An 8610-nucleotide genomic window follows, 5' to 3' on the forward strand; every position below is an offset into this window, starting at 1 on the left:
TAGCTACCATTTGCCTGGTTACAGGATTTACACTTTATCTGCATTATTTCGTTGCGTTCTCACAGGCCTTGAATGTGGCAGGCATGATCGTTCACAATTCACAGATGAGAAATGCTTTGTGCTTAATCGTTCAACTGGTATTGACCGTGCAGCTGACAAGTGTAAGGCACATTTCTAGGCCATGTGAGAGGGTCATCAGCATGGCCACGTCTTGAGACGTTTGGGAAGAGATAAGTGATATTCATAGATAACAAGTAACTAAAATGAGAAATCTATGCCGTATGCTCTTTAGGATTATAGTATTATGGTTAAATCTGGGTTAGAATCCTTACTTTGCCTCCTATTAGCTGTGAAATATTGGGCAATATATTTAGTTCCTATAAAAATTGGACAGTAACAGATATATGATTACTGTGAAGAGGAAACTAGTTAGTCCACGTAAAACATTTGGAGTGGTGCTCAGAACATAATAAATTGCGATAAACTAGAAAAAAGCGCCCCGCGACCGATAGCTTTTCTCTTAGCATGAACAAAGCCTTGAGAAAAATAAAAGTTCTAAGTCAACGAGGAAGAGGGAATAGAGATAGGATCCCTGATGCAGGGGCTGTGTTAGAGTCCCTAGACTCGAAGTTACGGGACTTCCCCATCCTGGGAAATTGAGGTGTTCAAGTATATTTTGGTTAAAAAGTAAAGACAAGATCATGCCCCAGCTGACACCCAACTTAAGAAAGCGACACAGACAGGAAGTGCAGGTGTCCTTGAAGGAAAGGGCTTATAAGTGTCCCTGTCTTCTAAGTGGCCCTGGGCTTGTCAGAGGGGGAAGAGGCCACTTCCAGCTGAGGGATCTAGGGAGGCTCCCTGGAAGAGGAGGCTTTTAAACACGGTCTTGGATCATATGTAGGGTTGTTCTTATGCAGAGATGAGGGGCATTTCAGAAGATGAAATAGTGGGTGTAGTCTGTGGCCCCGCCACCCTGAACAAGCCCAATCTCATCTGATCTCAGAAGCTAAGCAGGGTCGGGCCTGGTTAGTACTTAGATGGGAGACCACCTGGGAAGACCAGGTGCCGTGAGCATTAAAAAAAAAAAAAAAAAAAAAAAAAAAAAATAATATATATATATATATATATATATATATATATATATATATATGCTGGGACACTACAAAGGCAGTCTGAGTAAGAGCAAATTCATTTTTGGTTGACTAATGATATAAATAATAACATGCATTATTTTGTGTCATAAACTTTATATTATCTCATTTGTTACAGTAATACTGTAAGATAAATACTATCTTAGTTTTATAGATGAGGGAATTGAGGTTAAGAGAGATTTAGTAATTTGTTCAAGGTCCCATTGCTGGGATACCAAGACCTTTTGGACTTGTGCTTAAAACCTATGACCTCTGTTTCTTTATGAAGAGCTAAGATGGGACTTCTGTTTGGCAAAGTGGGCTAGGGCTGGGCAGACATCCACTCCGAACCCCAGGTAGAGGAGTTTGCTTAATGCGAATGTTGCTTTGACCGCTTGGTGAAGAAACTCAGTCATCCGTGCTTTAGGCAAGTCGACTCACTTCTCCGAATGTGTCGTTTCCTCATCCACAAAAGGGGGTTCGGAGTAACCGCCTTTAAGTCTTAATACAAGGATTAAAGGAGAAAACTCATGTGAAATCTCACGTGGTGCTGTCTGTAGAAAGTACACAAGAAAGGACAACTGGCATCATTGTACACATTTCCTCAGGCTGCCCTAACAATTTAAAGCAGCAGGAATGGATTCTCTCACAGTCCTGGAAACTACAAGTCCATAATCCAGATGTCAGCAGGTCTGTGCTCCCTTCAAAGGCTTTAGAGGAAAGCCCTTCCCTGCTTCCTTTTGGCTTCAGGTGGTCACTGGCAGGCCTTGGTGCTCCTTGGCCTGTGCGTGCATCTCTTCAGTCTCTGCCTCTGTCTTCAGTGATGTTCTCCCTTTGTGTCTGTCTGTCTGTCTGCACGTGGCATTCTCGTCTCTGCCTGTGTGTCCACATTTCCCTCTTCTTACAAGGGATACCAGTGATTAGGTTTGGTCTCACCCTAATCCACTGTGACCTCCTCTTAACTTGATTACAAATAAGATCACATTCTGAGGTCTGGATGGGTGTGAACTTCGAGATGGGGAGGGGCACGATTAAGCCCTGTACAATCATCATCATTATCATTATATACGAAGTGTAAAGTGCCTGGTAAAATTCTGGCATAGCATAAATGCTCAATAAAAGGTCGCCTTCAATAATAACAATAGCAGCAACAATAACGATAATAATAAATCAGATACCGTGTAGAGGGTATCTAGTATCATGCTTGGCACGTAATAGGATTGTTCTCTTCTTCCCCAAAGGCCCTCGCACAGACAGGTACACGCAGCAGGGTGTTCAATAAACATTGGTTGAACAAACAGCACATCTTAGCTTCTTAGAAAAAGCCCCACTATTTGTCTCCAAGAAATTGTCGTCAGAGGTGGCATGGAGCTGCCGGTGGGGCTGTCACCTGCGAACAGAAGCTGTGAGTGGATGACGGGAGGGCTCCCTGCTGCAGGCGCTGACGGCCACTCCTAATGAGACAGAGTGAGAAATGAGCTCAGTCTGTGGAGCTGTAGTTTAATCCTTCCTGAGCCCACAGGGTCCCAGCACGGTGACACCAGCCGTTTTCAGATTCCTTTCTGGACAAAGCACAAGCTGCTTTTGGTTCGATGGCGCACAAGGAACCCTCAGGTCCTGGCCTGGCCCTCAGCACGGTTTCCGGGACCGCAAGGTGGAGAGGGAAGTGGGAAGGCCTGGATCCCAAGCCCGACTCCGTATCAGGGATCTGAATGCTGGGGGCTGGTTCTTCTCTGTCTGTGACCCTCAGTCTTCTCATCTGTGAAGTGGGCATGACATACATAGCGCACTGGCCTGTCTTAAGGATTAACGAGACAATGGTCTGAGGAGACCTTTATAACCTGCAGAAAAGTAAACATGGTGTCTCTGTAGCAGCCCCTCCCGACCAGGTCTAAGCTCTTCCTCTCGCCCAGCAGCTCTCTGTGCCGATGTGGACTGTTTGTCCTCTGTTCATCAAATCACATACTTACGGAAACATTTGAAACTGATTTGACTCTGATATTCATGGGCGAAGACAAGTTCAAGTGTTACTTCCCTAGGGGTTTCTTCCCAATTGGAACCAAAACCTCAAACAAGATGAATTCATTCATTCATTCATTCATCTATACATTTATTCATTTATTGTTAGATCCATTATCCATTTAACTGTTACTTATTGGGCGTTTGCTCCGTGCCAGTCATTTTCTAGGTACGAAGGGGAATTCCGCAAGGACTCTATTTTCGCAGGCTCAGGAGGAAAGTGTGTGGACAGAGATCACCAGGGCAGGGTTGTCATGTGACTTGGGGCAAGTCTTTTCCTCTCTTTGGGCCTTGGTTTCCCATCTCTAAGAGGAGACAACTGGTCGGTTGTTCTTAATTGCCTCCCTAGCAATCTTAGAAACAGCTGAACTATGGGAAAGACGACTAAACTGAGATTCATGGGGCAAATTCCAGTTGTGCTCCTAACTCTGTCACCCGTGCAGAAAGGTCCGAAGTCCCTTCCACTCTGCAAGCTTCGGTCTCCTGTTGTACACGTGATGAGACAGGGTGAAATAATCCCCAAGATCTTCGAAGCTTTAGAGACCTTTACTTCATGAGATCACTCAACTCCTTGTCTGGGGGCCGACAACTGCAGCCGAGCAAAGATTCAGAGGAAGACATCTAACGAATGCACAGGAATGGAGCTCCTGGAAGCTTTCATCGATTGTCAGTAGGCATTTTCCTGGGATACTCGGAAACCCGCTGAGGCTGGTGGTCTCTGTCTTCGACTCTCGCAGGCTGAGTATGGAAAAGTCAGAGGCAGGGACCAGATACCTCCTGTAACTGATGGAGCGATCCTACCACATCTCTGTATCCTAAGCCAGGGCGTGTGATTATATGGGAGGCATACTGGGACCTCAGCAGCCTGGATGAGGCTAGGGGCCTGGGCAGTGGGTAGGGCAAGGTCTGGCTGACTCAGACTTTCAGAAGAGGAGGTTCTGTGATGGTCATTCCACCACTGATTTGTCTTTTGTTCTGGCCGCTTTGGGTAGCCAAGGGCGCCCAGTCCAATGGTGGAGCAGTAGGCTCTGCAGGGTGGGTGCCATGGGTGGGTGGTGCTACGCAGCTGTCTATGCACAGCAGTCCCCCAGCCAGTGTGTGCAGACTTCCAGTGTGAAATCTCAAAGATCTGCAGGGATGCTGGAGACTTTCCTGCTCTATGTGCTCCCTGGAACATTAATTCTTTGAACTGTCTCAGCATAATTTAGTGGTTAAGAGCATAGGACCTAACCTGCCTGCATCGAATTTGCCTCTTCTACTTTCCAGCTGTGTGAGCTTTGGCAAATGGCTTAACCTCTCCATGCCTTAGTATCTTCATCTATAGAATTACAATAATTCACTCAGTTTGTTAAGATCATTAAAGGAGTTGATGCTTAGAAAGCACTTAGAATAGTGAATGGCATCTGCTGCATAGGAAGCAACAAGAAAGTATAAATTCTGTATAAAGTGGGAAGAGAAAAATACTGTTACTAATACTAACAACAGTGATAAAAACTCCCTCTCGGAGCTTCCCAGGGCACAGCAGCCAGGTCAGGGGTTTGAAAAGTAGTTTTACAACACAGAAACTTGATGAACTTTCTTTAACCCAGTGTTTTCTCAAGTTAGAATCTTTTTCTCCTTATATAACATCCATGAACCCTTCAGCAAATGTTCTAGCCCAGCCCACTCATTTTAAGAAAACCCGAAGCCCGGAAGAGTGAAGGGGTTGCCGACGGTGATTGCATTCAACTTTTGCTTGAAGATCCAGGGCAGGGCTGGTATGAGAGCGTCTCTCAGATTGAAGCAGGTGAAGGCCAGGACTAGTCGAACCACGAGTGTATACGGCAGGGCCCAGGAGAGGGGTGGCCCTAGACTGCCTAGTGGAGGGACGCCTCTTCCTGCCTGGTGGATTCAGGAGGGCTTCCTAGAGGATGTCACCTTGAACCTGAGTTCTGAAGGACCAAGGGTGTTGGGGTTGGAGGAGTGGAATTGACAGCAAGTGGAATTGACAGCTCTTGGAGCGATAGACGTTCAACGTGGCTGGAGCACTGAGTGCTGAGACAGAGGCACCTAAATCTTGGCCGGGTCTCGGAAAAATATGACCAGTGCCCCAAGTGCAGGAAAGCAGCATGCTCACGGAATAACCTGAGTGGCATCTTTGTATCTCTACAAGCCCCACTTTCCTCCCATATAACACAAAGAATGCTTTCTCCAAATGCCAAGTCCTTATTTTAGGTCTCTAATTTGGTGGAAGCCTCTCTCTAATGTTTTCAAGGTGTCTGCATGTATTTAACTTTCACCTACTCTGCGGCCTTCGGGCGCTGAAGACTGAATCTTGACCTGAGCTCAGTTAGACACTCATCTGGGTGATAAAACAAAACGCCGATTGGATGTCTACATCCGGGATTCTTTTCTCTTTGCTCTTCCTGCTTTGTGACATCCATTTTTCCCAAGTACACTTCGAAACAGATGTGATGAGTGGAGCCATTGAGAGGAAGAGGCTGAATGGATGGCCAGGAAGATTAGATTAGAGAAAGAACAATCTATGTTACTTTTAAGGTTAATGTGAGCAGACAAAAGAGGGTTAGTCTGGAAAATCAGGTTAACAGTGAGGAGATGGAAGAGGGATGCATATTAATGGGGACAGGTGGAGAGTTGCAAAGGACATTTAAAGAAGAGGAGGCAGAGGAGAAGAGCTGGAAAGATTGGACAGAGGTCCTACAGGAGAGAGGTCTGCTTCCAGGCTGGCTGGAATGAGAGCTGTTCCTGGAATGTCCTCGCCTCCACCTGAAGGTCTTCTCAGAAGCCACTTTGAGGGGAAATGCAAGGAGCTTTGCCTTTAGCCCACTCCTAGGTCAGCCCACACCATCGCTCACCTGGCCTCCTGGCCTCTAGGTTATCTCCCCTTCTCTGCTGTGTTCCCTCCCATCTATCCCCACAGTGCAACCAGAGGACCATTTACAACATAGATTGGACTATACCACACATTGGATGGAAAAATAGGCTTCCTGCTGTCGATAACATGAAGTCTAAATTCAAGTTAAGATGATGTCATACTGGAGTAGGGTGAGGCCTTGATCCAGGGGGCCAGTTTCCTTATAAGGAGAGAGAAGAGAGCAGCCATACTCACAGGGAAGAGAGCCATGTGATGATGAAGGCAGAGACTGACTGGAGTGATGTCGCTGCAAGCTGAGAAACACCGAGAACGGCCTCCATCCACCAGAAAAGCTAGGAAGGGTCAAAGACAGATTCTTCCTTAGAGCCTCTGGAAAGGGCATGGCCCAGCTGACAGCTTGATTTTAAGGCTTTGGCCTCCAGAACCGTGAGAGAATAAATTTTTGTAGTTTGAAGCCACCTGGTTTGTGGTACTCAGTGTCAGCAGCCCTAAAAAACAAAGAGAGTTGCTTTCCTGTTTTGTTTGCTTGGTGAACTGCGGCCATTTTTTTGCCTACTCTGTGTTTCTTCTTACCCTCATGAGGACACCTGATTTCCTTTTTCGAAGGTAGCCCTGCCCCACTGCGTGTGTCTATTTCGGCCAGAGGGTGGACTCTCGACCTGCTAGGCCATTCACACACTCCCTGAAAGTCTGAATCTTACGCAGAGTGACACTCGCTGGATAAATGGCTGGAGCTCAGCTCTCTGTGTGGCGTGGCCCTGATGAGACTTTCCCATTCATTCTTCCTCCCTGTGTACATGGACCAGCTCCTGTTTCCTCCTTTCCAAGGCCAGGAATCAATCCTATATCCTTCTAATAACTTTTCCCGTTTTTGCTTTATTGTTTTGTTTTCAGTCTCTTCTTGAGTTAGCTGGAACTGAATCCTGCCATTTGCAATCGGAGAAAGCTGACGTAGTGCAGGCCCCAGCTCAGGTTCGTTCTTCCCGTCCTCACGCTCAGTCATGTAGGTGGGCTCCTCTGTCACTCAGGCACCTTGCACGCACACCTCCACTGCAGCACTCAGTGGGGTCAGTGCGTGACACCTCCAGAGAAAAGACCAGGTCTCTCTCTATGTCAGGAGCACTGCAGAAATTAGAGACACTCAATCAATGTGTTAAATGGCCAAAGGAAATATTCTTGCCCGGGATTCCTCCCTAGTGCTCTACGTGTTTTCGGTGCTTTGAGATGGCAAATTGATGTATTTAATGACATCTCCTGTGACAGCCCCCACAGGACATCTTTCATGGCGTCCATGAGACCACTGCTAATATGCTCCAAAGCCAGGGTGAAGGGAGTCAGGCTCCTGGGGGGCAAAATTTAAGGAGATGTTTCCTTTCATCATCAGGGTCATGCAAATGCCGTCCCTAAAAGTTAGTGCTTCATTAAATTTTGTACTTTAGTCCTGGCCCAAATATGCTCTCTGCTTAATTAAATTATCTAATATCTCAGTGCTTCGATATCCAGTCCACAAGCCCCTCAGCCTAATAACCTTCCATTTCTTTAAGTAAAGGACAGACATGTGACAAGATGCAGTGAGTGCAGTAGAAAAATACTCTAGACTAATTGGCAGCAGGAGTGGGTCTTATTTCTGAGCTTCCATATAATAGTTATGTGATTTTAGTGACATCAGCCTTCTGAGTGTTCATTCCATCATGTCTACAATGGGGGTAATGATAAGACTTACTATTATTGTTATGTGATATTGTGAAAATTAAGTAATATATTTAAAGTGATTAAACAGTTCCTAGCTCATAGTAAGTGTAAAATAAACATTAGCTGTTATTGCCATCATTAGTTGGGCTAGATGGTTCTGAGTTCATCTATTTTCTGTCTTTATGAAGTAGGGATAATAATACTCATGCACAAAACTTATAGGATTGTTTTATAGCTCCAATTTTTAAAAAAAGAGTGGGAAAGTGAAAAGTATGGAGCATTACATCTTTGCCAGTGAAGATGGATGATCTGTGATCTAAGCGTGCGGGTTCAAACACTAGAGAAAGCCCAACTTCGACACATTTGTCTTATGATCTTGAGCAAGTTGGACTATCTTGCCAAGACTCCATTCGGTCATCTTTAAACTAGAAACACTAGTAGTTCCTACCTTATAGGGTTTTGTGGGAGTGAAATGGGATTAAAGACGCAAGCATTTTGCGTAGGTTCTAACACGACAGGCAGTGATTGATGAAACATAGCTGGTATCGTCGTCGTTAAAGTGAGGGTTAAAATGGCAGTTGCCTGTGACTTTGGAAGATGATTTATGGAAGCTAATGGTTCTCTTCAGCAGGCGAGAGAAGGATATCAATCCGTGAAAGTAAGCTGCAAGTGAAAATTGAAACTGTCAGCTGGTATGGACTCCCCGCTCTGTCTCTGGCAGTTTTCTCTCTCTCCTTTTAATTAAAAGTTTTGTCTTCTGACGTGGAAGCGGAATAAATCACTCTTAACCTTAGCATGCGCAGGGCCTACCTGGAGCTAAAGCCTGCCGCTCCGATCACGGATGTGTTCCTTCTGGAGAATCCAGCGCTGGGACCTGCTCCTCAGATTCACTCA

The 8610-nt window shown here is 45.7% G+C and overlaps 1 pseudogene; it reads left to right on the forward strand.

Annotated features, from left to right (window-relative positions):
• Positions 1–955: 955 nt before the first annotated feature.
• Positions 956–1074, forward strand: LOC120605853 (uncharacterized; annotated as a pseudogene).
• Positions 1075–8610: the final 7536 nt, after the last annotated feature.

Source organism: Pteropus medius, unplaced genomic scaffold (genome assembly GCF_902729225.1).
Source record: "Pteropus medius unplaced genomic scaffold, Ma_sr-lr_union100, whole genome shotgun sequence".
NCBI lineage: Eukaryota > Metazoa > Chordata > Mammalia > Chiroptera > Pteropodidae > Pteropus > Pteropus medius.